At 37.8% G+C, this 20,665-nt stretch overlaps 1 pseudogene; it reads right to left on the minus strand.

The window, feature by feature from the left end:
* Nucleotides 1-7,236: 7,236 nt before the first annotated feature.
* LOC120293529 lies at nt 7,237-12,335 on the minus strand (annotated as a pseudogene).
* Nucleotides 12,336-20,665: the final 8,330 nt, after the last annotated feature.

The raw sequence follows: 20,665 nt of genomic DNA on the forward strand, positions 1-20,665 counted from the left end.
ATTATACGGATTCAATTGATAATTAAATATCCCTTTCATATATTAAATTTTGTTGAATCAATGTACCCATGGCATCGCTGAAGATCAAAACTTCGCTTGGTTTCAAAAGGTTGGCAACGCACGGTCGAGTTGGTTCTCCGCTTCTCTCTCGTCACCATCCTTTCTCTATTGTCTTTACTCATCATTCCTTCCAAAGCGAGACAAAGCACCCCCTTCTTTCTCAACGAGGAATTATTGTGTTCTCTGACGAGGACATAGTGCTTTAGGTCGTACGAGCTGACTAAATTTCCAAGGAAATAGTGCATGCAAATTCATCTTATTCCTCCAGATCCTATACTATAGTCTGGTTTCAACGTGCTCACCCACGCGAGCTTGATCTTTCCTTGCCAACTAGGGTTTACAATAAAGATGAAGCAAATAGCTAGTGCAGCGATGAGAGTCTGGCTCATCATCACCTTGCGGTGCACAACCTATGTTTTGCTACGCTAGACGGCTGTTGATCATGACGGTTCACGACTATACATCCGGCCCTCGTGCTATATATCGCGCAGATGTTGACCATGCATTGTATGTTGACGGCAATGCTGTAGAGTGACTTCATTCCGGACGTGGGCATGTCGTTCTTTGTGGGATGGTCTGCACGAGAACGAATGGTCAAAATAGATGGGCGGGGGTGTCTTCTCTGTCGCACCTGACGAGGGATATAATGCGTGGGCGACAACTTTAAATTCTTTTGTAATTGAAGCAGGTGAGACTTCAAATCATCTTTTGTACAAAAGCTTTATCACGTCTTGTCCTTCCCACATTCCCAAGCCGAATGGAATATCCACGTAATGCTCGGAATAGACACGTTAATTTTAAAGAATTCGATAGAGCATGATCGAACGTGAAAAAAAAAAAGCTTCCCTAGAGATCACGATCGTGTTCGGCAGTGAACCGCCGGATCGGATGACTTGAGAGATTATATAGAGGTTCCATGGAGGATGTGGCACTCTTTGATATCGCGTGAGAAAAGAGATATAAAGAAATCTTGATTTCACATTCAAGATCATGATTCGCTCGACACGAAATGACTTCACTTGTATTGATTGTTTTTATGGAGAAAAAAATCAAAGCTTGATGGTGATAGACAACATTTCATAATATTAATGCCATGAAATGAACCGAATTATTATTGATCGGAAAGTGATGATACGACGCTATCGTTATCTTTATGTGGCAAATTAAAGTATTTCGCGTGCTTTGCAGGGCCCTAACACTAATCCAAAATATATTTCTCTATCCTAATTCTGTTCTCTAGTTTCAACTTTTGCTTTTGAGAACTATAGTATTATTACTATATAATATGTTACAGTAATCCATAAACCTTGTATTCCAACTCTTAGGTGAATAACAAAATGCACTATAAAGTAACTATCATTCGTGGATCAAATGCACCCATAAAATACTAGGAAAATCAAATGCATAGTTCCTAATGACTATATTGACGATGGGTTTTCAGATTGTACCTACCCATTTTCAGTTGAATGCGGAACACCGAATATTGAAGAGTTATGTCATCAAAATAATTGTTTACGAGTGCATATCTAGGATCTTGAATTTTACATAGGACTGGTCAAATTTTGTAATAAAAGCCTATTTAGATGGAAAAATTCGCTTTTCCATCCGTTCAAAAAGCCGATAACGTGGCTGAAGAAGTGGCTCGAGGCTTGAGCTGAGCCAGATTTCGTCCACCAAATCCGCCTCGCTTTTTCTATTTTTCTACACGGAAAATCTTAAACTTTTAATTAATTTATTAAAAGAAATCTTGCTCTGAGACATTGAAAATTGGAGTGGCATCAATCATGACAGCAATTATTGCCTAAAAAGCTACCGTGCAGACGGGAGCCCCCCCTCAAACGTGGCACCAGCATCGTCGGATTAGCATTAACCTTATGTCCTTGTGCCCTCCTCCACCTCCCCTAGAGCCTTGCATCTTGGAAACTACTCAGAAAAAAGTTTAGACTCAGTCATTTAACGAAGAATGAATATAGTTAAAAATAATGATTTGTATGATTTAAATAATTGATCAATAAAAAATATTTCATAATCGACGATAATACATGTTCATTCGTTTCGTGGACAATGAAAAGATTTTTCATTCGTCCGTTCATTTTTGTAACAAATACAAACGATTATTATTTTTAGGTAGATCTTTTTCAAATCATTCATTTTTAGTGAAATGAATGATCTGTCAATCATTTAGTGAAACCACTTATTTTTTTGAGTACCTAGACAAGTAATATATGGTGTAACATTCTGCACAAAATGAAAATTGCCGTTGTATAGGAGGTTGAACTTAGAACTTTAATGGATGATTGGGGCCACCAAGGGAAAACTTGGAGGCTAGGGGGACTCCCTAAACCGTCTTTCTTAATGACAATTTATTGTAGTTGGATGGAACATAACTGTAGACGGTTTCAAAATACATCGATTGAGTCTCATCTTTTAATGGCTAGGATTTAAAGGTTGTAAGAGGTAAGACGTTATTTTATTAAAAATGCAGGTCTTCCCAAGCAAATATTTTATTGGCTACTATATGGGGGCTTCTCTTCCTCCATCTTCTCGTATAATTAGGTTCTGGAAATGTTAGGGATTCCTCTAAACCTTTGCACCTCATGATTAATGATATTCATATATTTACCCAAAAAAAAAAACATTTAGTGAATAGTGCATGTGCGCAACGATCTTCAAAACCCACAGGTGACCTAGAAAACGTTGTTTTTATTGCTTTTTTGTGAAAATGACTGGGAAATACCAATCCTTGAACATCGTAAATAATTTAAGTGCTCAAGATTAAAATAAGAATTACATAACAAGCGCTAAGAACAAAGCTACGCCATAGCGATTGATTGACCAACCTAATAATTGCTGTATTTTATTTTTCGTTTTTCTGGAAGTTGGTAGCATGACGGTGGGGGTCACTTTCATCTGGCGACGGTGCAAGAGTATCGCATTTCGCGTTGCTCGTGGCAACTGGAGAAAACAATCATGGTTTAATCATGGAAGAGCCTTTACTCATAATTGATGTTATCGAGAAAACATATTTGATGATGTCATTCAAGAAATTTTTTTGAGAATCTGAAAATCAAATTTAACTCTAAAATAAATTATAGGTATATATAATAATCAACAAAAGAGGGAAAGTCAATATACAATAGCCTTACGAAACTCTTTTTCCTTGTGGAACATCTAAATAGATAGCAACCATCTACATTATGAATATGAGGTTCATCTCTCTCTCTCTCTCTCTCTGGGGAAAAAATAAAGATTACTGGTTTCTCTTAATTTTGATGTATGTACATAAATAAGCTTGATCTGATGCAAAAATCCTAATTAGTGTCTGTCAACATATTAATTTCCATTTCGAAATTAAGTTGCTTTTGATTGTCCTTTTCTAGTATTCCTCAAATGAAGGAATTTGTCTACGGCATTCAATTCATGAAAATAGTCTTATCGTAGAAATCTATACAAATTATTCAATCGAAGATGCCAATGATCGAAGAAGGCGGGTTCCAATCTCAAAGTTATTCCGTGTCGCAAGTAAACTGAGCAAACAAGATACTCAAAATTTCTCGAGAAATTATGCGGAGGAGATAATGCCGTTACTCTCCCCAGTCGTAATAGCAAGAGACGGTGCCGTCACGTTCTCATTCTCTCTCCCTCTTTTTTTTTTTTTTTGACCACCCTTTGACGAGTCGCCGGAGTCTATACACACAGTTGGCTGCCACTGTAGGACATTCAATGCCACCCCGATACGACTTTGAAAAGGAAACTGACAATTTCTCAAATTGTCAATCAATTCAATAATTTGGTGTCAAAGTGGACCTGGAATTGACCCGCCCAAGCGAAGCCCGTCCCTTTTCCATTTTGCAGAGGGTTGAGTCCTCATTTCAAGAAGGTTGCTAACTTGGACTACCTCTTAGTTTTGTCTAAGTGATGGTACAGAGATGTAAGTGAAAGTTTTCTCACCGTCAAAGCCTATATGTCCCCTTTTTTTTCCACAAATCAAGTACAATGGTAAATAGAAAGAAGTAGTAAACATCAGACATTCTTGTTGCTTGAGCGGTACTCGGTTCCACAAGAAAATGGATAAACCATAAATAGGTCTTCTTCCTGAATTTTAGAATTGGAATAGCTTATGTTTTGTGTTTGTAAAAAGTGGTGAATCGATATACAGTCGTATAATTAGGAGAAAGATTTTCTAAACGAAATAAACCAGCGTGCATTATCTAGTTGAAATCACAAAACTCATGTACTAGCGGGCTCGCGTACGTAATGTGCAAAAGACTCCTGCATAGTGTATAGCAGGATGGATGTTTCTGTATTTGTGTATCATAATCTGGGTACCATAGTCATGCTGCTTGTATGAGAAAAATGAAAAACTTTGCAGAACTGTTTCGCTGAATCAATCGTGATGAAGCCAACAATGAATTCAGCAGAAAAATTATCGACTCTTTTAGTAGAATAATTTCGGGCTTTTTCATCTACAATCGTAATTGATTTTTCTTTCCTGTTCAAGTTCGTCGCAAAAACCCTAGCGCCTTCCACTTAAATCCATAATACAGCTTAATACGCAGCTAGCCCAGCATCTTTGATTGGTTAATTCTTTATGCTCCACCACTTTTTAAACCCACTCGAACAAGGGACAGGAAAAAAAGAAAATATAATTCCATAAAGACGAACAAAAAGGAAAAGTTCTCGCTTCCTTTCTCCACAAATTCAAAACCCTACTGTTTACCTTTTCTTTTTCCAAGAAAAGCACTTTATTCACCCAAACGTGCAAACCCTCGAACATCAAATCAAATCAAGAAGATAAAGAATGACAGTATTCGTGCCCATTCATCTTTCTCCTTTCGCCTTTTCTCCCTTTCTCCCACCTTGAAGCAAAACTTCTCAGAAACTCATCCTCTCTGAGCAGGTATATACAACGCCATGAACAATAACTGAAGTTAACAAAGACAGATAAAGAACAGAAGTACTTCACCGTTTCTCTCGGCCGTGATTGGCCAAAACAAGCAAGAGAGGGTCGCTGCTGTGGGTCTTGTGAAAACTGTACACAAGTATTTCTTGTCAAATAGCAAATTCTAGGTAAGGTTACTACACATAGGATCGTCCTTTTATGAGCGTGCGAGAGCCCCTCAAAGCGCTTCAGCCCCGTCTTCCGTCGGACACGAGCTGCAATGAATTTTTTACCATCGCTTCACGTTATCTCGCTCTGTCTTACGCCATGTGCGCACGCGTAGGATGATGTAATAGGAATAGAGATCACGAGCGGTTTCGTAATTATTATTGGAAGCTTTTTGATTTTCTGCAACGTTATGGTTACGGAGGTTTCCCCAACTGTTCGGTCCACTACAAATGCGGGGGTTGTGTTATGTCACGGTCCAACAATGAAAATACATTTTGAACCTTTTTTTTGGTCCGCAAATAAAGGAATTTTTTGAGTGGTTGAAAAGTATGTGATGATCACATCATATCTTTTGAGTCGCGATACATAGGAAAAATAATGACAAAGCATTCAATAGAATTTGTAGATGGCGAGTCCACAATTGTTAAATGGGGCTGTGCACATCGTTATAAATGCGGCGTGCCTAGCAACTTGTGGAATGTGCGGTATCTGCGCATAAATCACATCGCTCTATATTACATGTATGTTGGATAGGGCTATAGCGAGTATAAGGTAAACACATCATCCTTTCTGTACATCGTGAAGCCTTTCTACTCATCCAAAACCCTAATTATTCAAAGCAAAACAAAGGCAGCAGTGACCTCATCCAAAACCCTAAAAAGATGAAAATTAAGTTCTAGGGTTCCCATAGGTTACAAAAAATAATAGGATATAGTCAGACTGCACGGATTACCTTACTACAGATGGTAATACAGCGTAGGAAAGCTCGAATTCGAGTGCTTTCCTTTATGTTTGTTCCACCAATTATTCTTATATTTCGTTTGTTTTCTTCTCATATTTCTGCAGTTTTTTATGGTTGTATCCACATCTTGTGTTTCACATGCGAGGCTTGACTTCCCGTGAAGATTGTTGTTGGTCTGCTTCATCATATTTTATGTTTTTCAGTAAATGTATATGGTGCATTATTAATCAGGTAATGACAATGTTTCAAAGTAATGCGAGTTTCTTTCCACAAGTTTTGTGACTGTTTCACCAACTATATCTACCTAATCACTGATTTTGAACCGAAAAAGCAGACATTATCATCGACTATCTTTAAAGTGAATGGAAATGGCTCGAATAATTTATCATGGATAAAGATATAACAACTCTCTTAAATCTTTATAGAAAGATAAAACAAAGGAGTGCTACACTTTACCCATAAATCGAATCAGCTAAAGCATAACATTTGGTAAAGTCAAATGTCTCTTTCTCTCTCCTTTTTTCCCTTTTCCGAAGATGTCATATTCGAAGAGATTTTTACACTAATGTTTGTTTGCTGATTTGGAGGAAATAAAATGAACTTTCATGAACAATGACAGAAACCTAGAGCTTGAATCTCAAAGTTCCGAAGCAAAATAATCAATCAAAGCAAAGAATTTTGCTTAAATTATTATTCCCGCCACTTTCTCTATATTCCTTCTGTTATGTCATGATTTTGATTTAAATATCATCTGTGGTCATGACTTTTTGCCATTTCTTTCCTCGTTCAAATTTCCATGCACCTCCTCCCTTTTTTCCTTTATTCAGAGGAGTGTAAAGCATGTGACAGTGGCTAGCAATGGACCTTTTGTTAATATAAGAATAAACGATGAAGAAACTATATGTTACCAAAGGTAATGATGCCCCAGTAAAGTTGCAAAAAGGAACTGTTTCATTCTCTCTCTCACTTTCTCTGATTGAAAGAACAAACAACATCAATATCATCATGGATCATATTTACGTAGCCATTACAATATAGTTTATAATGTCGGATTTTGGGTCTCTCTCAGAGGCAGCTTGATAAGGACGCTTTTTTTCCCTCCTCCAACTCGTCTCTACTTTTGTTGCTTTCTGTCTTTCTTGTCTCCTTGTCTTTCTTTAGCTCTCTCCTCCTTTCTTTTGGCCTTTTCTTTTACTTTTGTTTTCTCTCACTTTCTCGCTCTGATTTTCTCAGCGGAAGAACCTGATTCTTTTTTTCATCAGCTGATTTCTAATAAGCTACAATTAATAGTCTCTCAAAATCAGTAGGAAAATTTGGAAAAAGAAAAAAGATAAATAAAATAATTAATGCGGCCTTCCCAAAGTAAATTCCAGGTTTAGCTTCATGGGACTTGTGCCTGTGAGATTGACCGACGGCGAGCTTATTTCTGACGTCCTCTCGTAGCTTGAGATCTTTGGATCCATGTCCTTCTGCGACAGCAAAAAGAGAAAGGCAATAAAATAAGAGATAGGCACTAGCTTTGACTAAGGAAAGACTAAGAAGCTGAAACATTGCAACTAGGTCAGCTTTTTCCCTACCCCTAAATACAGTAATCCAATGGCGACACTTTAATTTCTTGACCATGGTGAAAGCATTTGAAGTGGTTTACGGGGACATGATAAACTTTTCTTTAAAAAGTGCTTTAGCTAATCAATGGATGGCATTAGTCCAGGAACTTAAACATTTTTTAATAACGTATATAGGATAGAGAAATTTACAAATAAACAAAAAATTCGACATGTAGCACACTATAATTGGTTGTATTCAGCAATCTGTCTTATCATAGTATTCCAACTTCTAAAGTACATAATTTCGCTTGATCAAATCTGGGACGTAGACACCTATAGATGTTTGGCGAAGCTCTGATTATCATGGAAACTTCAAGAAAAAGAATGTGTCTAGGTCTTCCTTATAGATACCTCAACAGATGGAGTGCTCCCTCCAGAATCCTTTGGCTTCCCATGCAACCAAGCTTCCCTGAACAAACCAAAAGGAAATGCGGTTTTAGAGAATATTTCCTAGTTGTCAGTGGAAGCCATGCAGGGGGAGGGAAAAACAAACGATGGGAAAAAGAAAGCTGTCTTTTATTGTCTCTTCTTTACATAGTCCTTGCTTTACGAGCTCCATACGTTGTAATAAAGTCGAAAGTTGAGACCCTTACCACGTGATATCCCCTTACCCGTGAAAATACAGCAAGAAGTAAGTTAAAGAATATTAGCTTTAGCGAATAGCAGAAGAGTTTTCCTCGAGGGGGTCCATCATGGAGAATTATATATAACTTTGGTATTAAGTTTTCCAAACTTTTGGGTCCCACTTAAAGAAAGAAAGAAAGAAAGAAAGAGACTTTAGGAGAGCCCACGAAATCCAAAGATGAAGATATCTCTGATTTTTAGGTGGATTTTGTCAAGTGAGAATCCATGTCTTGAAAGATAAGAATTTGTAATACGTGCGCGTTATTGTTAGCTTTATGCTCGCTATCATTTTGGTTATGAGACCATCACCAAGTTTTCACTCTTTTGTCTCGGACAGACGGGAGGAGAGAAAAGCAGGGGCCATTATTCTTTCCTCTTTTTGTTACCTCTTGTAAAAGCCACATGACTATGCACTTTACACATGCACTATTCAGATGCGTCCGTGTACATAGGTCATAGAAAAATCAAAGGCCCTTTATATACTCAGCTAAGAACAAAGACAGAATATATGAAGTACTCACATCATGGCAATACATACCGAATGTAAGTATTAAAGTATCAATCAGGTTACATGTAGTCTCTATGGTCGTTTGTGATGCATGGAACTTGCCAAAAAATTGCTGATCAAGTTTTCATAGGGGTATGCCTGCACCATCGTAATACAAGTTTTACGGAGGGCCCTAACCCTAATGGGATATTGAAATGGTTAAGAACCAACAAGCGAGGAAGCATGGTCACAGGTTCGAGTTTTAAAGAAGACAACCTTGGAGCTTCCTTTAGGGACCTCAGACGTTGCAACCAACTACTTGAACGTGATGACTAAGGATTTGTCGTTGACTCTGTGGGATGAATCGAGTGTTTTTGAGGTCCGGACGCAGCCCCATCATCAATGACAAAGAGACGGAGAAGTTGGTGCCTCACATTTTTTCTCTCTAAGACATTCCTCTAAATTTTGCCACAAAATTCAGGAATTTCTTCGCTGAACATGTCTCATTTCTCTAAACTATAATGTCAGTCAGTGGTATGTGGTACATTCTTTGGATATAGAGCGCAAAGAGAGGAAGATGGTCGGGGTTTTATTCTTACGCACTAACCTAACTCTGTCAATGACTTAGTAAAAATACAAAATAAACTACCTTCTTTAGTGTAAGCTCACATTTCCTTCTCCTTAAATCAATATGGATGACCAATTTGGTATATGGTTGAAAGAAGTATACAATCAGACAAATTCTGTAAAAACTTTGTGGGGGAATAATTAAATATGGGGCAGAAAAGAAGTTGGACTACGTGCTTTAAATGGGACCTAATTTTAGATTAATTTTGCATAGAAGGATAAGACGGAACAATGACTTATGGAGTTGCTTTGAATAGAATAATTTCTCAAATTATGAGAATATCTAGGATAATATATGTCAGCTTGAAAATGACAAGAATGAAGTACGGCAAAAATGTTCTTCATGCATTTCTCAATTTCTTGACATGAATGAATATCGTAATGTTACGTGATGATGGGTGTTTCTGGAGCTTGTCACTTCATGAATGAACCGAGATCAAGCATATATAATTTCAGTTCGTTTATGGCATTAATATTTCAGAGAACACAAATGAAATGGGAAAAAGGGGGTCACGTATAAAAGCTCACCTTGAGGAATTGCTCCAAAGACCGTGTTGACTCGTATCTTGATAATCATGCCTTCCAAGTTCAGGCCTTTTCGGGTTCGCAACTTCGATTACTAAATCATCAGAAGTTTCTCCTGACGATCCATTATCAAATACATCTGTTTGTCCTGTGTATAAAGGTCAAGATAGATGCATAAGAACCTCGTGCACGACGGTGCATGCCAAAACATTCTATCGCACACATGGCTTATATCATTTTTTCACAAAAAGGAAAACCGGTTAGTGCTTACCTGAAGAATTAGCTGCTGTTCTATCGGTAGTCTTCACGGTTCGATACATCTGCAAACCCCACGAGTAAACTTGTTTATGAGTTTTTTTGGCAATCGGCCTAAAAAGAAAGTGTTTTATTTAGGTTTTATGTAATGCTTAAACCAGGGACTGATTAATCTCCGCGTGCATGATGCTTCAACTATATATATGCCTCCAAAATATGTGCACATACAAAAACATTACTGCCATATCCAAAAAATATGCAGAAATACAAATAAAAAACCGCATGAAGGTTGTGCAAGGGTGTCCACTTCAGAAGAAACCCCTGTCTGAAACCTACATCATTGAGAAATGATGATGTTCTGTACTTACTCCTTTTTCCTTTCCCTATTTTTGCTTCCCAGAACTTTCTGAAGAAAAAAAAAAGAAAAAAAAAAAACTCAGCATAATTGTGCTCTTCTCTCGGCTTGGCTGACTCCACTTTGAACTCCTCGTGTTTTGTCTTTACTTGTTTCTCTGAAATCGATAACAGCAACTCCCTCCCTCTCTTCTCTCTCCACCCCCCAACCTATTAATTTATTTTTCTTTCTTTTTTGACTTGGGTTATTGATTCTGAGAGTAAAAAGCTGTTCACGATTAGTTTCTTTGCAGGACCATCAGATCTAGTAGAGAAAAGAGTGTGCAAAGGGCTTAAGCTGTGAAAATCTTGGAATCTGAAACCAACGCACTAAACAGACCTCCAGTACAATGTCAGCTTTTGAATAATGCAAGTGGTGAGGCTTATAAACGCCATGGAGAAAAAAAATGGATTACTGCTTAACGTCATGCAATTTCTCAGAGAAAGCACAAGATGCAAGAGAGACAGAATTTGTGGCTACATTTTCTTGCTTTTCGATTAATTAGAGAAAGAGAAATCTTGAAATAAAAATAAAAATGAGGTGCTTTTATTACCTGTAAATGAGACTTAACATGTGCCAAGGTTAGATCTTTAACATCCATCAGCTCAAGGACTGACTTTGGTGTGGCTCCTGAAAAACCCACGAGAAGAAAAGAGAGAATAAGCAGAAAAAGTAAATATTCTCTTCTTATTTGGTTTCCTGTTTTCGCAACTTCTAAAGAATGAAGCCTGATTTTGTTTTTTTTTTTTTTTTTGCAGGAAGGAATAAAAATCTGTAGAAGAGGAAAGATGAGCCAAAAACGTCATAGAAAAGAGAGAAATCGCAAAGAATACAAAGATGAGAAGCATTACTCTCGTGGCCGCCGAGCAGCTCCACCGCATGGACGAACCGGGCGTGCAGCGTAGTCGTCCACCGCATTCGTGGCGCCCGCATGCTCCGCTTTGCCGGGAACCGCGACAAGAACCTCGATCTCACCAGCCCGTGTGAATGGCAAAGGTTCGAAGCGATGGAATTGGCACTATTTGTTAGGGAGTTACTACTATTCGGGTGATGAATTGGCGATGGGTCTAGATGTTGAAGTTGAGTGGCGAATGGGAAAGCACTAGAAGAGTTCTGGTGGTACACCGGGATGCCTCTAATCGGTCTCAAGAAGCCGAGCTCTTGGCTCAGCCCTTGTGGCTGATGCTGCAACACCGAGTGATGATGCTGGTGCATATGCTGGTGGTGATTACTGTTGGAGTACTGGCTTTGGTTTTGGAAGGAGTGGATATGGTTGCCGCCTTGGTGGAGATGGTTGTAAGAGACGTTATTGTTGCCCTCCGAATGGTGTTGCCGCCAACGGCGTTGTGGCCTGCCCTCGGATTCGACAGGGATAGATCGAAGCGGGCGTCGTTCTTGGCCGCCATTGAGGACGGCAAGGAGTGGTGGCTCCTCGAGTCGAGGCCCTCTTCCAGAAGCCCAGGTTCACATCTTCCTCCGCCGTCCGCCGCCAGGACGCCGATTTGGCGTTAGGCGGGCTGATTTGCAGGGACAAATCTGGCTGAGCTGGGAAGAGCTCCATTTAGACCACGAAAGAACAAACGGCACGTCGGTTTCGGATTCTCCCTCTGATAATATATCCTCCTTTCTTTGGCTCCCTGATACTGAGGTGTATCAAGAGGCTCTAGGTAAAGTGTGTCCAGAAAACCCTTTAAAAGAAAACAGCGGAGGCTGAGAGTTTTTGGGGTGATCTGGTTATTGGGTGGAGGAATTTAAAGTTGGGAAGAGGGAGGAGAGGGTTGGATTCATAGATGGGGTTAGATCAATATGAGACTGAGGAAGGAGTAGTTGCAGAGAACTTTGAGATGGAGAAGAGAGAGAGAGGGAGAGAGAAGAGAGAGAGCGGAAAATGAAGACAGCGGCCTCGTTTTCCTTTGTGTGAAGTATAAGTGAGAAAATGACACTTGAGGAGCTAGAGAGAGAGAGAGAGAGAGAGAGAGAGAGAGGGAGAGGGAGACAGAGGAGTTCCTTTTCTTTTTTTCCTTGCCTTTTGTGTGGACGTGGGCGTAGGGCAGTAAGGGTGAAAAAGGGAGGAAAAGATGAGGGGGAAAGTTATCAATATTTGGGACTTCAGTTATTCTTTTTTACTACTCTCCTTTTTCCTTTTCATTTCTTGTGCTTTGGGGAGAAAAGGATTGTGCTTTTTTTTTTTTTTTTTTTTTTGGGGGGTTAACCCGTGTGGAATAAATATCTCTTTGGTAAGGTCAATCTTTGATTTTAAACCCATGTAAATATTGTCTACCGTCCTTTTAACAAGATAAGTCTACGTTATGTGCGAGTAAGATTTGTAGTGGGTTTCATGGGAATGAATTATATAACTAGTATTGCTTTTGCCACACACCCGAATAAACATGCGAACGCTTCATATAAGATCAATCTTATATGATAGTGTTTGAGAAAATGATCAACGACGTTAATTAAGATATACATTCGATATATATATATAAATCGCTTTTGGATGTGATATCACCAACTCGATATGATTTTCTTTTTATGAATATATGGTTATTATTATCTGTTACGTAATGATTAAAAGCATATTCACATGGTATGCGCCATTCATGATATACTTTCTTCCTTGGGTGCATGAATCTCTTCAAATGGATATCAAACCCACAATGTAACTTGGACAATCATGAAATTTTCATCCATTGGCCAAACACCACCAAACTTATCAATGGGTGTTAGATGTTTTCATTTTACCTTTCATCGTACTTACAAAATGGTCAACAACTAAGTTAACAATGTTCGTTCACCGAGCCTAAGGTCGTGCTCGCAGTAAAATATGAAAACATTCTCTTGTAATCATTCCTCCTCACTTTAATATGACAAGGACAAACTATTGGATCAAAAAGCCGATAAAGAAGAATATCCCATCAAGGGAGGAAATGCGGAGTGACAAATCACATTGAAAATCTAGGGCTCTCTCGTATCATAAGAAAACAGTCTACTTGTTGACAGCAGGCCCAAAAATTTTGCTCCCAACGTGAAGAAGCTAAATGGCTCAAACCATGCCACGACCATAAACCATGCCACGACCATTGACATCATTTGTAAAACCGATTGATAGAATGCATGATAAGCTCACCGATCATGTTAGTTGTGATAATGCAATTGACTCACAAGGTCCATCAAAAAGATGCCTGATGAGCTCACTGATGACAAGTTTCCAATGGTTAGGATTTTAGTGAAGCATATGCCATGTGGCGACGGTCAATTCGCTCCAAGTATACACAAAAATTAAAGACCCAGTCAGGATTATCCATTATCCCAAGATAAGAAGTTGTAAAGAGTAGCATGCAAGTCAATACAATTAGAGATTCCTGCGGTGGAATATCCTAAGGCATAACACAATGGTCCATTTAAAGGCATACAAAGAGTCATCGAGAAGTATATGAACGGACCAATTATGTATGAAAATGGAATGTTTTGACTCTAGAGATACGAAAATGAGAAGATTATTCATGGCAAATCGAATTAAATTAGATTTTGCCTAAGTTTGAGGTTGAGTTTGGAATTAGATTAAGTTTACTACGAATTCCACTCATCTCCGTTAGCCGTTCATGTTCAGTTTCAATCATCGAGCAAGTATGGCATCCAAGAATGCAAGCCATCTGTTCTGATTCAATAAGATCTCATGCAATTTATTGTTATTTCCAATTCAATATCTCTGCATAACTAGTAATATAGGTTTTGCAAAGCCTTTGACGCTTCAAGGCATGCTACGATCCTCTTACTTTTGATTCAAAGTCGAACTTAACAACTTAATTTGGCCATCTTTCACTCTCGATTGGATTATAAGCACTAATTGAAAACGTTTGAGTTTCTACTAACCACAACCTTCCAAAAATTCACATAACACTACTTAAAAGCACATACTCATTACTCCTTAGAGAACAACATGATATATATTTTGTAATTTAATATTCCATTTAATTCAAACGATTAAAACTTTTCAATTTAATTTTCTCTAACTTTCCATGCTCTCTCTCTCTCTCTCTCTCTCTCTCTCTCTCTCTCTCTCTCTCTCTCTCTCTCTCTCTCTCTCTCTCTCTGTATATATATATATATTTACTCGGAATTATCTAATTAAGTGGAAACTACATGAAAAATTTGCACACTGTTGTGTTGCAAATAGTAATTTTAATTTCGTCAGACAAAAGAAAATGAACCTTCGGTATGAAGCATCTCTTCCATCAGTCGGGCATAAAGGCATGTCATATGTAGTTGGTTCACTGCTGCACTTACTGGCATCTGCTAAGCCAAGAACTGTGTACTACCCCATCACTTGACCCACCAAAACAACTGGGATTCTGCTGGATTTTAAGCACATTCCTCCAATAATTTTTCCATCATGTCATGAATCTGATGTGTAAGTCACATTACATTAAATCCAAAAATAGCCTCACTTCTATCCTTTTCGAGTTTGAAGACTTACGGAATTGTAGAACTTATATAAAATAAAAAATAAAAAAAATCCAACAAATCCTTTGATCCCGACTTATAGTAGGGATAATCCTATAAAAAAAAAAATCCTCAATTTTAGATCTTAATTTTGTCCCGAACTATTTTATTCATTTAAAAAATTCACTAACTGTTAAAAAATTTACTAACTGTCATTTTAGTTTAAAATCTACCTATACGTCCAAAAATCACTACCGATTTGTTCAAGATTATCAATATCAATAGACTGTTGTTGTTCAATTTGAAGGTGATGGTATTGATAAAAATTTAGATTCTAATAATGAATTTTTAACTGGTCATGATATCGATAATTTTAAAGAAACCAATGGCGATTAAAGTGAAAGTTGAAGCTTTTATTTAGATAAAAACAAAGTTTTGAGGTGGAGTTTGGATTTAACTTAAAGTTGATTTTTTTTTTTTAATGGAAGTTAGCCCACCATTATTTATTTGTTGGTCGGAAGGGAGTTAGGCCCATGATAATTAGGTTGTTAGTTGAGGTCTTTTTTTTTTTTTTTTTTTTGCCCCTTTTTGACCGTCTGTTAATGAAAGGGCGTGGGGGACCTACCGACGTTCGTGACTCAGAAATAGGAGAGCAAAAATCAAAGGTAACGCTTACCAATGCTGTTAAAGGCATTAAAAGCTTAGCATCATCTTTCTATATGCTCAAAGATTGTTGATTCTTCCTTTTCTCATGAAAAGATAGAAATCCCCACCTTTGTTCCAATCCCTTTGTCTAATTAATTGCCTTTTGCTTCCTCAAACTGCATTTTTTTCTTTGGGAGGGAGTTTGCTTTTTTCTTTTTGCATTCCGTGTTCCAAATAGTGTATAGGCAGCTCGCACGATTTGACCTTTTAATTAGCATGAACTAACGAAACATTCAAAATACACAAACAACGACACGTGCATCTATGTTTAATATGTTCATAACTTCTCAAAACCTTGACCTTTTTTACTTTCGGAAAAAACGGATGGAAGCAAAGAATTTAGAAGCAAGAGACAGAACAAATCCACATCTCCTGCTCATGCTTCTTAATGTAATATCTAATTATAACCTGGGTTTGTATTTTGTTCACCTCATTGGCGCTGTAGAATTCTATTTACTGACTAATGAAGTTATAAGTATACATATATCAAGATATTTACGGGATAGTTCGAATTAGGGTTTTGCGGATAGTCATCCTAAATACCATTCTTGTAACTTATCCAAAAGATTAAGAATGTACCTCAATTTTCTTGCAGGTACCCTTAAGTTTATATCTTGGCAAGGCGAGGTGCATGAATTTGAGGAAGTGTCACATCAAAAGTTTCTTTTTTTGTGGGTTATCTGTGCATCTTCTTTCAGCTGCAATCTTTTGTGTTCTTTTCATGGTAGCTTTTTGATTTTTGCCCATTAAGTTGTCTCACCCTTTTTGCTTTTCTTTTGAAGTTACACCCATCGGGGAAAAACGTTATGACGTACGATGTATTTCTTCTGTTCTTTGTTTGAGCCTTTCAACATCTTTTCAGTGACGTCTTTCTATCTTGTTTGCTTGCCCTGTTGGTTAATTTGCAAGTTGCGAACTCGTGCCATGTAGTTTCGTATAGAAACGACCAATCAATATCATTACTATAAAAACAATTTTTACATTAGGCAATAGCATTATCATACGATGCACTTGCTCGAGCACAAGACTCATTTAAGAAAATGGCAGGGTTAATGTATGTCAAGTGTCTCTTAGATCCCTACTTTGGTCAGAATCGACCGTGATCAATAAGATTACACGTTGTCTTTGGGAAGAACATGTACATTCCATATTTCCAACGTTGAATTGGCTCAACCGAAGAAGGAATCAATGATTTTGGTTATATAGAACCATAGAATCGGTGGTTCTAGATACAATAGAACAAGCTCTGGGTCTTTTCTTTTCAAAGATTAAATTATTTTTCATTTTGACAGATCGTTGATTTTGTAATGAAAATTTCTTAACTTTATTATGTCAAGCTCTAGGTTTTTAGTTCTAGGTCATAGATAGTTTATCAAAATTTAAAATAAGAAATGTCAAAAGAAAGATGGCAATTCTTATTAGAACTAGGACTTGGTGGAACCGATAGATTCAATGTATGATCCCACATTTTGGGAATTGACTTTGACCGACTTGGTTCTCAATTCCATCGTTACCCAACTCCCTAAACTTTATGTGCAAATTGTTGATATAGATCAATATGTTTTCTCCATATTATAAGTTGTTCAATAACGCTTCATGACTATTTCCCCAAGTAATTGTCTGAATTTTTTTCCTTTTATATTTGACCCATTTGTTCTGCAGATATAAAAATCTCAATATACAGAAAATTAGAGACGTCATCACCATGGTTTCTAGGTCGTTTCTTTAGACGGCTAGACAGCTAAGCCGAACTTAAGATCACAAGGTAAAGCCGTGGGGTTCTCCCCGAGAACCGACAATTTCTTTTTCTTTTCTTGGTAAGAGGAAACTTCTTAATTGAAATGTTAATTAAATAAAACTCCTTTTTTAATCAATTGGAGAGGCTTAGACTAACATTGCTTTGTAATTCGCCATATTGAATGCTTGAGAAAACTATCATTTTATCTCTCTGTGTTCTTCTCTAGGGTTCCGGTCTTCCTGACAGCATTAGAATCTATGTGAATAAACATATATTATTCCTCGTCAAGGGGTCTGAATAGTATAATTCGTGTCCATGCTTGTAATGCTCAAACCACATTAATTTTTCGCAGAGGCCGACGTAGAACAGAAGCATAGAGACTGACACTTGTGTTCTCCGGAACCAGTGGTGGAGACTTCACCTAATCATCAAGGCATGTAGCGATTATTATAATTAACGATCCGATCAACGTCAAACCTCGCGATCGCATGCCTTGTCCCGAGCGAGATTATTTTAGGGTTTTACATGTTTTGGAGGGATTCCCGTGTAGGATGCCGCATAAAGATATTGGTGCGGAAGCATCTAAATCTGTCTGTTAGTTCGAAATTCCATGACCATCTTGGAAGTCTTGATCTTAGTTTTCTCGAGTAAAGGAATCTTGCATTAATACCTCGTTATAAGTAGAAAATTTATTTTCTATATGTATATTATATGAATATAAATATGTATGTAGAGTGTCTTCTATTCGGGGTGGTGATTTTGTACTGTGGCTCTTCCTTACGACTTGCAAATTATTCTTTAATGTTCCCCTCAGCTATCCCCAAGGACAGACGTTGCATGTTAAAGTAATTAAATCCGAAACTGTGGAAACATGGGGAAAAAAAGTCCATAATTTACACGCTGCACAAGAAAATGAAGTACATTAAACTCATCTATCTGTCATCTTCCGAGGTGATAAGAAACGAGAGCCCGATGCACACCAAGCACATTCGAACCTGCTTGGTTTCAAACCTCACGCCTGCTTCTTTCTTATTTGAATAAATCGGTACAAATATGACTAAATAGAATGATTAACGATTAAAAAAACGATTACTATAGCACTTGCGTCCGTTTGAAAGTTAGACGATGTGAAACTACTAAAAGGGCATTTTTTAAGTAGAGGGGTCATATTTCAATTCACTATTAAGTGCATGTGTAAAAAGTATTTATGAAGGTTGAATTATAATGTTGCCCCTGACAGCGAAACGACTCCCTAACAAAAGTTTGCTGTCTCTCTTCTTGAAAGACATCCATGGCAAACCACTCGACATGGACAAGGATACATGTTCGCCATACAGTAGTTGGCCCATGACAATCTATAGACACACATTTATATACTAATAATTTATTTTTACTATTAGAAAATATTTTTATTTTTTATTTTTTCTAATAATGAGAGGGACAGAGAGGGGTAATTGACCTCCACAAGTCCACACCGACACTAATTAACATAAATTATTATTATTTTCGTTGGACATTAATTACCATTCATTAATGCATATGGTCCGGGGGGTTTTCCCAACATCTCTTGGTCTTATTGGAATCGCACTAACCAAAGCTAAGAATCAAGTAAAGTTCAAGCAAACAATAATTCCGGCACAAAAGGACAACTTCTCTTTTCTTTCTTTATTTTTCTTCGGTTCTTGGAAAAAATTTATTTCAATTTTTATATAAATACCGCCAATGACGTACCGTACATATTGATTCCTTTTAAATCATACTTAGATAAAATGTTTTGGCCTGACAATCACCCCATACACCCGAGACAAGGAAAGTGCACATGCCCATATGTTAATTGGCAAATCCCCAACTTAGTCAACGAGATTATATTCAGATTAGACCTCCCAAAAAGGATGCGATGTTTTCCATATAATTCATTTCACGCACTCACCAAGAAGAAAAGGTCATATTGTTCTGACACCGGCTTTTGTGCTGATTAATTATGGTTACTGTCAACCAGGTCTACGTGTGTTTTATAGGTATGTCAGGATGTGTATGAAGGTAAAGTTTCGGCAAAGGGTATGTCACGAGTCGAGCATATTTCTTGAGCAATCTTTTTGACGACTCGACGTAACTTTCGGGGAGGAATTTTTGGCTAAAAGATATTACTAGAAAGTAGGACAAGTCGAGGTATTAGAACGCGTCCGTCCTGTTGCAAGGAGTTTGATGGGGGTTGGGGGAGTGGGGAGTTTGCGAAGTGTGATTGACTGATATTAAAGTGTTACGATTCTCTTCAAACGATACAATATTTTCGTGCAAACGCATTTTCAATAATTGTGGCGATGGGGATGTCCCGAGTGGGGAGCTATCAACTTTTTTGAAAAAACTGGCTTCAGGAGGAAACTCTCCCAAAAGACGAGATTGAGTGGAAGACTTGCATAATATTCCCCCAAAAATCACACGACTTTGAATACCTTAAAGAAGAAAGAAGATGGGGGGACACTCTTTCCTCAATTCGAAACAAAAATATGCTCGGCGACCCTTTATCGCATTATAAAAACTAAGGGATTTGATTAGCGAGACTTAAAGTAGCAAGTAACTCAGGTTTTCTTATATGGAGTTCTCACCCTCCCCAAAAAGAGAGAGAGAAAGAGAGAGATTAGCTCCATAGGTATAGGATCCTGTTCTTGGATCGATACGCGAAAATCAAAAAGATGAAACATATTGAATCTTTTCTCGAGGGCTAATCAGCAGGGGAGATCGTGTTCCAGTCACCCCACAAATCTAGACCGACTGGTGGCTGATACAAATGTGCGGATTATGACAAGAACCCATTAACCCAATTCTTGGTTTTATGATTATTTCCTCTTTGTTTTCTCGCGTTTTCTTTCGCTTTTTCTCCTTTCCATTTTCCAAAAGTAGCTCCCTCTCTCTCTCTCTCTCTCTCTCTGTGGGAGTACAAATAATGATGATCTCTCCCCCTTCTTTGGGGAATCGTAGCATGGCACAATTCAAAAGAGAGAAGCCATAAACCGTCTCTTCCTATCATTTTGCGGGGGAAAACGGCACGATTCGAAAGGAGAATAGCATCGCTTTCCCAACTTACGAATTGCTTATGAGCCTTTCTTTTTGCTTAATCGAGTTGGGTCGTTTGCTTTTATGCGCTAAAGTCTGATTGATTCAATTCGCTTTAAAGTCAAATGATTTTTGGAAATAACCCACGTATCGTCGGTCGTTTTCGAAGAGGAGAGGAAAATAGAATATAGAGAGACCTAGCCGAAGAACAAGGTAAAATTGTGAGAGATAAAGTGCTACCATCCTCAAGAAAATGAAGTTTATACATGCTCTAAAGTTTCTATACGATATATT

Source organism: Eucalyptus grandis, chromosome 5 (genome assembly GCF_016545825.1).
Source record: "Eucalyptus grandis isolate ANBG69807.140 chromosome 5, ASM1654582v1, whole genome shotgun sequence".
NCBI lineage: Eukaryota > Viridiplantae > Streptophyta > Magnoliopsida > Myrtales > Myrtaceae > Eucalyptus > Eucalyptus grandis.